We start from the raw sequence: 10,153 nt of genomic DNA on the forward strand, positions 1-10,153 counted from the left end.
TACGGAAAACACTGATGAGAATTTTGAAGAGGAATGTATGTCCTACCTTCTCGAGTCAGGATACATATCCTTATCAGAGTCTGATTCACCTTGCTGTTATCCAACTAAAGGATCTGAAAGTAAGACTCAACCAAGCAGTGATGAAGTTACTAACAGCTTCACCACCAGAAGTCATGGTTCATCGGAAGAAGTTCCTCCTATCCCCGAAGAAACTTGGGATACATTAGGAGAACCAAGCGGAAAATTCGACTACATGGTGAAATACTCCGCTCCTGAAAGTTCAAAAATATCTCCAAGACATTGTTCCAATTGGATGGAACATTGATTACTGTCGCGGGCGAAAAACCGTTTTGTTCCTCTTTTTTGTGGGATGAGACACCTGATGCCTTCTTTGGGCTCGAGTGCTCATAAAAAATGATTTTTCTTTTGTTTCGACCAAACTTTTTATTATTTCCAAAGGAGGATCTTGTACAGAAGATGCTAACTCTATCAGTCTTTCTACATCAGGCGTTTTGAAACCGTACTTTTTGGTATACCTTTTTTCCATAACTCAATCCTATAATGTTTGCAAAGAAAATTCTCTAAAATTTTTTTGGAAAAATCATGTTTTTTTATGGAAAAAGATGGGTTTTTTAATGAATGTATGAATGCATGGATGCGTGGATGCCACATATTCAAACATGGTGAAACAAACATGGTAACGCAAACAGGGTAACGTGAACATGGTAACGCATACATGGTAACACAAACATGGTAACGCAAACATGGTAACACAAACATGGTAACGCAAACATGGTAACGCATAGGTTCAAAGGTCCAAAGTCACGAGCATGAGGTCAGAGAACCAAAAATGGGATAGATCTAGTTAATCACCTGCATGACATGTTCTACTGATACGTCAGAGTCTACATTTTTCTTTCGGATATTACCGGCCTTCCACAATTAAACTCATGAGCCAGTAATATTCTCAAGAAAAACTCGTCTGAGTGTGGTTCTCCGCATGACAACTAATCCAAGTCTTCACCTGAATAGTTTCTGCACCACAACCTAATAAGGCCAGGATGGGTTGGGGTTCTACGGTCTCTCAGCTTCTACAGTTCAATGAAAGTAATAATGTCTTCGCTACGAAACATGCTAAACATATATTACCAACAAGGAACCTCCACTGAGCGGAAGGATTCTCACGTGCGCCTGCACATGACTATACCCTCCACCTAATTTCTTATGTGTACTTAATCCGGGTTAGGATTTGTCCATAATGTATCACTTGTAACAGAACCACGCAAGTAATAGAACCAGAACCACACATATAACAAAAAATGAAATGAAAAATAAAATAAATAGAAATAACCCTTCCTTTGGAAACAATAAAAAGATGGTCCCCAGTGAAGTCGCCATTTTTCTGTCGCGGGCGAAAAACCGTTTTGTTCCTCTTTTTTGTGGGATGAGACACCTGATGCCTTCTTTGGGCTCGAGTGCTCATAAAAAATAATTTTTCTTTTGTTTCGACCAAACTTTTTATTATTTCCAAAGGAGGAAAAGGAAAAAAGCTGCAATAACCTAAAAGTGGGGGAGAGATTCCGGGTAAGAGGGTTGGTTATACGAAGGGAAGGTATTAGCACCCAACGTATCTGTAGTACTCTACAGGGTTCTTTTCTTTGTTTTTCATTCCATATTGTTGAGAGGTTCTTGTGAAATAGGTGGGACCTAAGGTGTTTGTTTGATTATGCTCGCAAAGATCATCGCGATCCTCTGCATACATATCCCTTAGAGGGAATCAGAGCATCTGTAGCTCGGGGTCTACGGGTGCTAAGGTTTGAATGGTTTTTTTTGTTTTGTTTTGCTCGCCAAGGATCGACCTTGTGCCTACGTATTCTCAAAGGGATGTTGAGAAAGTCAGAGCAATCGTAGTTCCCACTTATGCTAGTGGAAGCAAAGGAAAATAGACAAATGTCGTCTAAATGCTAGATGTATCTAATCTATATCATCACATACATCTGTTTGATTTTTTTTGTTTGTTTAACCAGCCTTGTGGCAAAAACTTTCAGTGAAGTCAGCCTTGTGACAAAAAGTTTTGATTAATCAGCCAGCCTTGTGGCAAAAGTTTCAATGAAGTCAGCCTTGTGACAAAAACTTTGATTAATCATCCAGTACGGTGGTAAAACAGTTTGATTGATTAGCCAGCCTTGTGGCAAAAAGAAGTTTGATTGATTAGCCAGCCTTGTGGCAAAAAGAAGTTTGATTGATTAGCCAGCCTTGTGGCAAAAAGTTTGATTGATTGATTGATTGTTTGTGATGATATATAAGAGATACTCCTAGCATAGAGATGAAAAATGTCTAATCTCCTAGGGTATTTGGTTTGGATATTGGGGGATGCTTATAAGAAGCCCGTGGGTCCTTGTACGAAGCCCAAGAGGAGGCTATCCGAGGGTCCTTGCATTGTAAGCCCAAGAGGAGGCTATGGGAGGGACAATCCAGGGTCCTTGCATTGTAAGCCCAAGAGGAGGCTATGGGAGGGTCACTCGTTTGTACAAAGCCCAAGGGGAGGCATGGTATAGTTGGTTTGAGCTCTTAGAGCGATTTCACCGGGAAACCATACTCTATGTCCTAACCTAAACTAGGGAGATTCTTTGCACGAAGCCCAATAGGAGGCTATGGGGAACCTAGTGTTGTACTAAGTTGAATAAGCATATATAACACAAACACACATATGAACAAGTACGAACAAATATGCACAAGTACATGAACAAATATGAACAGTTATATGAACAATTATATATGACAAAGCGTGTGTATATAATGGAGTTTATGAAGGAAATATACCTGTAAGCATGATCCATTTGTATACACAGGGCTCGGGACTCACACTCGGGGAGAGGTCCACTTGAATTTATTCAAAGCTATGTAAACAGGTATTTACAAAGGGGCTTGGGACTTATACCTACATGGAGGCCCATGATATTTTTTTGTGAAGATTTAAAGAAACCTTCATTTTTGGTTTGTATTTCAAAGTTAAAAAACAACTGATCGAGATATGTACAAAAGGCGTACAATGAAATACCTAATTTCATGTACTGGAGTGGGTATGTACAAAAGGGCTTGGGGCTTATACCTACATGGAGGCCCAGGGTACATTTGAAAAGTTTTGGATAATTTGAAGTTTGTTGTTTTGAAAATGATTTGAGAATTGTTTGAAAAAGGTTTTATTTTTGAAGAAGTTTTATTGTTTAAAGAAAAAAACTGTACAAAAGGAAAAAGGAGTGGGTCTTATACTCTCTAATATTCGAGAGGCCCCACTTCGTTTTGAAAATCAATTGATCAATTAAAAAGATTTAATCAAAAAGAAGTGGTTTATCGTTTTTGAAAAAGAATCGCGATCGCTCGTCTTAAAACGATTTGAATTTGACAAAAGTCAACTTAATTAAGTTAAAACAAGTTTTAATGCTTAATTAAGACCTAAATGATTAGGGTTTGATCACAAAAAATATTTACAAGTGATTAGGTTAAAAATTAAATGAAAAACAATTTTTAAAGTAATTAAAAACACTTAAAAATGTATCATTTTAAACCTAATTAAAAACATATTAAATAAATCTTTTTTTGTGATTTTTTTTTATATTGTCAAAATATGTATATTAAATAAGAAGTGTGTAAAAAATGAATCAAAAATGAGTTGATTTGAATGGTTAAATTAAATGATGAAGTTGTGTAAAAAATTGAAGAAAAATAGTTGTAAAAAATATGGTTTGGTCCTGCCAGGGTTTGAACTCACGACCTGGAGGTTACCAACCAAAACACTTGCCAACTGAGCTGCGCGCGCAGCTTGTAAATAACACGCTTCCATTTAATTATATTTTAAAACGAATCATTTGAATTTCTGAACAAAAAATGGCGCCAAGAACACATCCCTAACTTGATTTTGAATTTTCTGAAAACTGAGTTGTTTTGATCAATCAAAGGGTCTATCTTACTCGGTTTTTCACGAGGAACATGATGGTGCCCTCATAATTCATTTATTTTCACTCTAAGGGGGTCAATTTTGTGATGAACACGAAGAACCCTAAAACTGAAATTCAATGTGAAATCGTGTATGATCATGATATGATGCAATTGATTGAGGGTTATTATTCAGTGATGGTGCAGAAACAAGATGGTAACTCAGTTTTTCATTTATGATGCATGTATGATAGAGTTTGAAGTTCATGAGCACTTACCTCAAAAACGACCAAGCTGGAGATTGAATTTTGCAAAGGAGGTGTTCCAGTTGTTGTTTCTTGATCTGGACAGCATCAATGGACCTTATGGAACATGTTTGAATGCTTGGAACAGTTTGAATTCACTTGAGCAAGGCCATGGAACCCGATCTGCAGAGCTATGGTGTGAGGATCGAATTTGATGATTTTGATGTTTCAGATCATGGATGATGATTGGGATAGTTCATATATGGTACATGGATGGTGTTTGGATGATTAACTTGGTCAGAAATGAGCTTAAATAAAATTTGGCATGATAAGTCTCATGTTATGCATATTTGGAAAGTGAGGTAGTGATTTTGAGTTTTAGGTGTTTTTGGGGTGTATGGATGGTTCAAACACATCATATGTGATGTTTATGGTTTGTGGGAAGCATCACTTTGGTCAGAACTTGCAAGGGATGGAACTTGCATTTTCTCCTCTTTGAAACTTTATGAAACTTGTAATTCAAGAAAGAAGAGAGAAACCTATCTTTCGTGAGGTTTTGGTGTGATTTGCAATGAAGTTTGGACCTCTATTTATAGGCCAAGAGTTCTGAATGCAGAGCTTTGCAACTTGATCAAAGTTTGATGATTTGGCTTAAGAGATAAAAAGGAATCTTTTACATTTAATGCAAAATGGTTAAAGTGACCAAACCATGGTTAAAACTCTAGCTTCTTATCTCTTTCCATTCTGATCTCAAACCAGAAAATATCTATCAATTATTGCATTGGTGTGTCATCACTTGGATCATTGGCCATATAGTATAGAAACTTAGTGAAAATGGCTTGAAATTTCATGCTTAATGACCTCTAATTGCAAAATTCAAAACCATGGCTACACTCCATATTTTTTCATGCTCTTGGACATTTTGGAAAGCTCATATTACACACTTCAAAACCTTAGTTGAAAGTTTCTTCAAGATCCTTAAGGAAGTGGGTGAAAAAGATCCATGAACTTTGAGAAAAATGAGGTTTCAAGTGAAATTTTCCAAAGATGCCAACTTTGAAGCTCCATATCTCTTAAATGGTTGATCTTATGGAAAAAATTTATATGTGTCAAAGTTGTTTATTGGATCAAAATCTACAACTTTCATGTTGGAAGTTTTTTTCAGTTTGTAGGTGAAATTTTGAGTTATTCCCCTTCAAAGTTTGGAAAAAACCATGAAAAACACTTAGAAAAATTTTCTAAGTATGAAAGTCAAACTTTTGACTTTTTGATTCTTGATTGATTTTCTTGTTTTTTCTTGATCAAATGACTTCATACTTCATAAATTGATGATTTAAAACTTCAAAAGTCATGGTTGACCAAAATTCCCCAAAAGTCAATGGTGATCTTGTACAGTTGACTTTTTCAGACGAATCGCGTTTCTGGAGATTTCAAATGAAACATGCTATCCTCACCATATGAATGGTATGAATGGATCACATTGAAGCATTAGAGGATATTGAGCCATGTTTTGAGTTGTGGCACCATGTCCTGATTAAAAAGTCAGTTGTTCAGTGAATTAGGTCAAAAACCCTAATTGTCGACCTGATGAGATTGATGACTGTAGGTCTTGAATTGAGATGCAATTTCCATTGGATATTGTCATAGGGATTATTTGATGATGATTGAAACCTTTGATTGACTTCCTGGGGGTTTTTAGGGTTTCCCAAATGTGATCCCTAATTTTAGTCCCTGATAGTTCAAAACCCTGATCTGAGGATTTGTCTGATCAATCTTTGTGTAGGAGATGTTATGAGCCAATGGATTAGGTCAAAATGATGCACTTTGGGTCTTGATATCATGTCCCAAGCCATTAGGTCAAATTCTGAGCAAAAGTCAGGAGTGTGCTGTCTTCAGTCAAAACCCTAATTCAGTCAATTCAAAGCTGTTGAGCCTGTTGAAGTGAATCTCTGAGGACCAAATGTTGATTGTTGATGAAGATAATTCTTTTGAGATGAAGGGAGAACAAAACCCTAATTGATTGTTACTTGTACTGATGAGTGATTTCCTGATTAAATCCTGTTGAGTCACAAGTAACAAACACAAGCTATGCAATTTGTTAGAGATGCAAATGATGCATATGCAATGATATGAGGTGGTATCTTAGGTCAAAAATTGGGGTATGACAGATGCCCCTATTTAAGTTTCTTCAACCTGAGACATGAAGATTGAAAATCTTTGTTTTGATAGGGTGGAAGAGACTTAAATATCAGAAGACGCGAATTTTGGACCTAAGATACCAAAATTGCGAATGATGCAAGGATATCTTTACCAAGGGATATCAAAACTGACTCCGCTGGGGAAAAGAGGTTGGGAAGGATGTCTCAATCCGTCTTTAGGAAGAGAATCCGTTTTGTCTTTTCGGGAAAGCAAGTGTATGCTTCACTGGGGAATGATAGCTTTGTAAGAAAAGCTTACCTATCAACATTATCGACTATCAGCATGGGGACAGACTTGTTTAATAATGAGAAGGTGAAAGGTATGAAACTATATTACCGACTATCAGCATGGTGATAGACTTGACAAGGTAAAAAAAGTTTCAAAGGTTCGGTTAATATTACCGACTATCAGCCTTGTGATAGACATGTTAAATAATATAACCAGAACAAAAAGGTTACCGACTACCAGCCTCGTGATAGCGGTTTTGAAGACTTGATCAATTATCAGCCGAGTGATAAAATGATTCTGGAGACTTTGTTAGGGGAATTACTGGTTATTCAGCCTTGTGAACAGTAATAAGGCCCTGATTTGTCAAATGGTCTTCATGATTGATTTCCTTGAGAGGAAAAATCTTTTGAAAGAGACATAAGCTGCTCGGATGATGAGGCTATTGCTTATTGTCTGTTTTTCACGACTCTATTTGAGGAATCGGAATTTTGAATCTCTGGTAAAGACAAGGTTCTAACCAAGAATGAATTGGAAAGAGACAGTCAAACAAGACTTTGTACCCATGAGGAATGAACTCGAATGGGTATTTTCTCCTTTGTTTTGAGAGGAGAAACTAAAGCAACCTTCTTCCACGAGGAATGATCTCAGTGGGGAACTGGAGAAAGAAGATGTTCTTTCTGCTTATGGGTGACAACCTACTTGGAGAGATGACACGCCCATATCCGTTTCTTTTTTTCTTTTTTTTTCTTCTTCTTTTTTTCTTCTTTCTTTCTTTCTTTTTGAGGATAGATATATCCTAAACAAGTGATTTCAAAGCAAACATTGAAAAATGCAAGAATGCATAAATGATGCAAATATGTATGAATGATGAATGTCATGAATGTAGCATGCATACTGACAATACTGACAGACAGAGGAGTATATACTGGAGAAGGACCAACGTCGCAATACAACCAGATACTTGACAAATGTTCTTCAACACGGTGTAGATAACACAGGTGATGAATGATGCTGCATGTTTTAAATTTCTCTGGGGAAGATGAGCATCTTTTCTCATTGAGATGGAAGAACTTCTTCACTGGAGATGGAAAATCTTCGTCACCGGGGATAAAAGACCTTCTTCAATGGGGATAGAAGAGCTTCTTCACTGGGGATAGAAGAGCTTCTTCACCTCGAGGGATAATTGCTTCAAGAATTTTTTTCTGAGACAAGAATACCGTTGTCTCAACAATTTTTCAGGGAGAATCCTTTTGTTCATCTTGTGGAGACGACTGCTGATGTTCCTTCCGTTGTTCACAACTCAAAGGAAAGTTTCGCTTTTATTTTGAAAAAGAAAAGTGAAGTAAATTCATTTAAAACTTATTTTTTCTTTTTTGTTTCAAAAGTGAATAACACAATTAAAGCGTCATTTTGCAAGCTGAAAGAAATTAAAGATTGCAAACAAATGGGCACAAGGCTCAAATTTATTTAATAGGATGGTAATCAGCTAAAGGCGTGATTCCATGGAGTATTTACAAAAGTTGGAAATGGTAATTATGCGGAAAAGGCTACATTGAAAGCAATAACCACTATTCCCTACCAACTTTGAGTTCCAACTGTGCTTGTCGCTTCAGGTTGGCGATGATTTGATTGAAGATCCTTTGATGGAGTACAGACTCTTCAGGTGACGAAGTATGGACTGATGCAGTTACTTTGTCATTAATCCCTAATTTTTGCCTAGATTGCCCTTTCAGGTTTTCAATCTACCAGGATGAAATTTTCTGTTTATTGTCTCTAATTTTTGCCTAGATCGCCCTTTCGGGTTTTCAATCCACCGAGACGCTCATTTTTGCCTAAGTCGCCCTTTGCGGGTTTTCGACTTACCGAGCTGTTCTTTTGTATTTTTTTAGACAAAGTATTTCTTGACTGCATCAGCATTCACAGGATATGGGAGTTCATCACCATCCATGGTTGTAAGAATCATGGCGCCGCCAGAAAATGTTCTTTTGACAACATACGGGCCTTCGTAATTAGGAGACCATTTGCCCCTTGAATCTGGTTGAAAAGACAAGATCTTTTTAAGCACGAGGTCGCCTTCACGAAATTCACGAGGTCGAACCTTTTTGTTGAAAGCTTGTTTCATCCTTGCTTGGTATAACTGTCCATGGCATAGAGCAGTCATACGTTTTTCTTCGATTAAGTTCAACTGATCATATCTGCTTTGACACCATTCAGCCTCTGATAACTTAGTCTCCATGAGGACTCTCATTGATGGGATTTCAACTTCTACGGGGAGCACAGCTTCCATGCCGTATACTAGAGAAAATGGAGTTGCCCCTGTTGAAGTACGCACTGAAGTACGGTACCCATGTAAAGCAAATGGCAGCATTTCATGCCAGTCTTTGTAAGTGACGACCATTTTCTGGACAATCTTCTTAATGTTCTTGTTGGCGGCTTCGACGGCGCCGTTCATTTTTGGTCTGTAAGGAGAAGAGTTATGATGCTCAATCTTGAATTCCTCACACAATTCTTTCATCATCTTGTTGTTCAGGTTTGAACCATTGTCAGTAATGATCTTGCTCGGAACACCATATCGGCAAATGATGTTATTCTTGATAAACCTCACAACCACTTGTCTTGTAACGTTGGCATAAGATGCTGCTTCGACCCATTTGGTGAAGTAATCAATTGCTACCAAGATGAAACGATGACCGTTTGAAGCTTTTGGTTCGATCATTCCAATCATGTCGATACCCCACATGGAGAAAGGCCATGGAGATGAGAGAACGTTGAGTAGAGTCGGTGGCACATGGATCTTATCTGCATAGATCTGGCACTTGTGACATCTCTTCACGTGTTTGTAACAGTCAGATTCCATTGTCAACCAATAGTATCCTGCTCTTAAGATCTTTTTGGACATTGCATGCCCATTTGAATGAGTTCCAAAGGACCCTTCATGCACTTCATGCATTAACATGTCTGCTTCGTGTCTATCCACGCATCTGAGCAAAACCATGTCGAAATTTCTTTTGTATAGCACATCTCCGTTCAGGAAGAAACTGCCAGAAAGTCTCCTTAGAGTTTTCTTATCTTTGTTTGATGCCCCAAGCGGGTACTCTTGAGTTTGAAGGAAGCGTTTGATGTCGTGGAACCACGGTTTATCATCGATGACTACTTCAGTTGCAAACACATAGGCAGGCCTTTCAAGGCGCGTGATTCTGACTGTAGGCATATCATTCCAATGATTGACTTTGAACATGGAAGATAGAGTAGCCAAGGCGTCTGCCATTCGATTCTGTTCTCGAGGTATATAATGCAATTCAACCTTGTTGAAGAAAGTCAACAGACGTCTTGCATAATCTCTGTAAGGAATCAAGCCAGGGTGGTAAGTTTCCCACTTGTCTTTGATTTGGTTGATCACAAGGGCTGAATCTCCATATATGTCCAGGATCTTGATCCTTAAGTCAATGGCTTCTTCTAGACCCATGATACAAGCTTCATATTCTGCGACGTTGTTGGTACAATCAAATAGCAATCTGGCAGAGAACGGGATATGAGTACCCTTG

The sequence above is a fragment of the Vicia villosa genome, linkage group LG2 (assembly GCF_029867415.1).
Source record: "Vicia villosa cultivar HV-30 ecotype Madison, WI linkage group LG2, Vvil1.0, whole genome shotgun sequence".
NCBI lineage: Eukaryota > Viridiplantae > Streptophyta > Magnoliopsida > Fabales > Fabaceae > Vicia > Vicia villosa.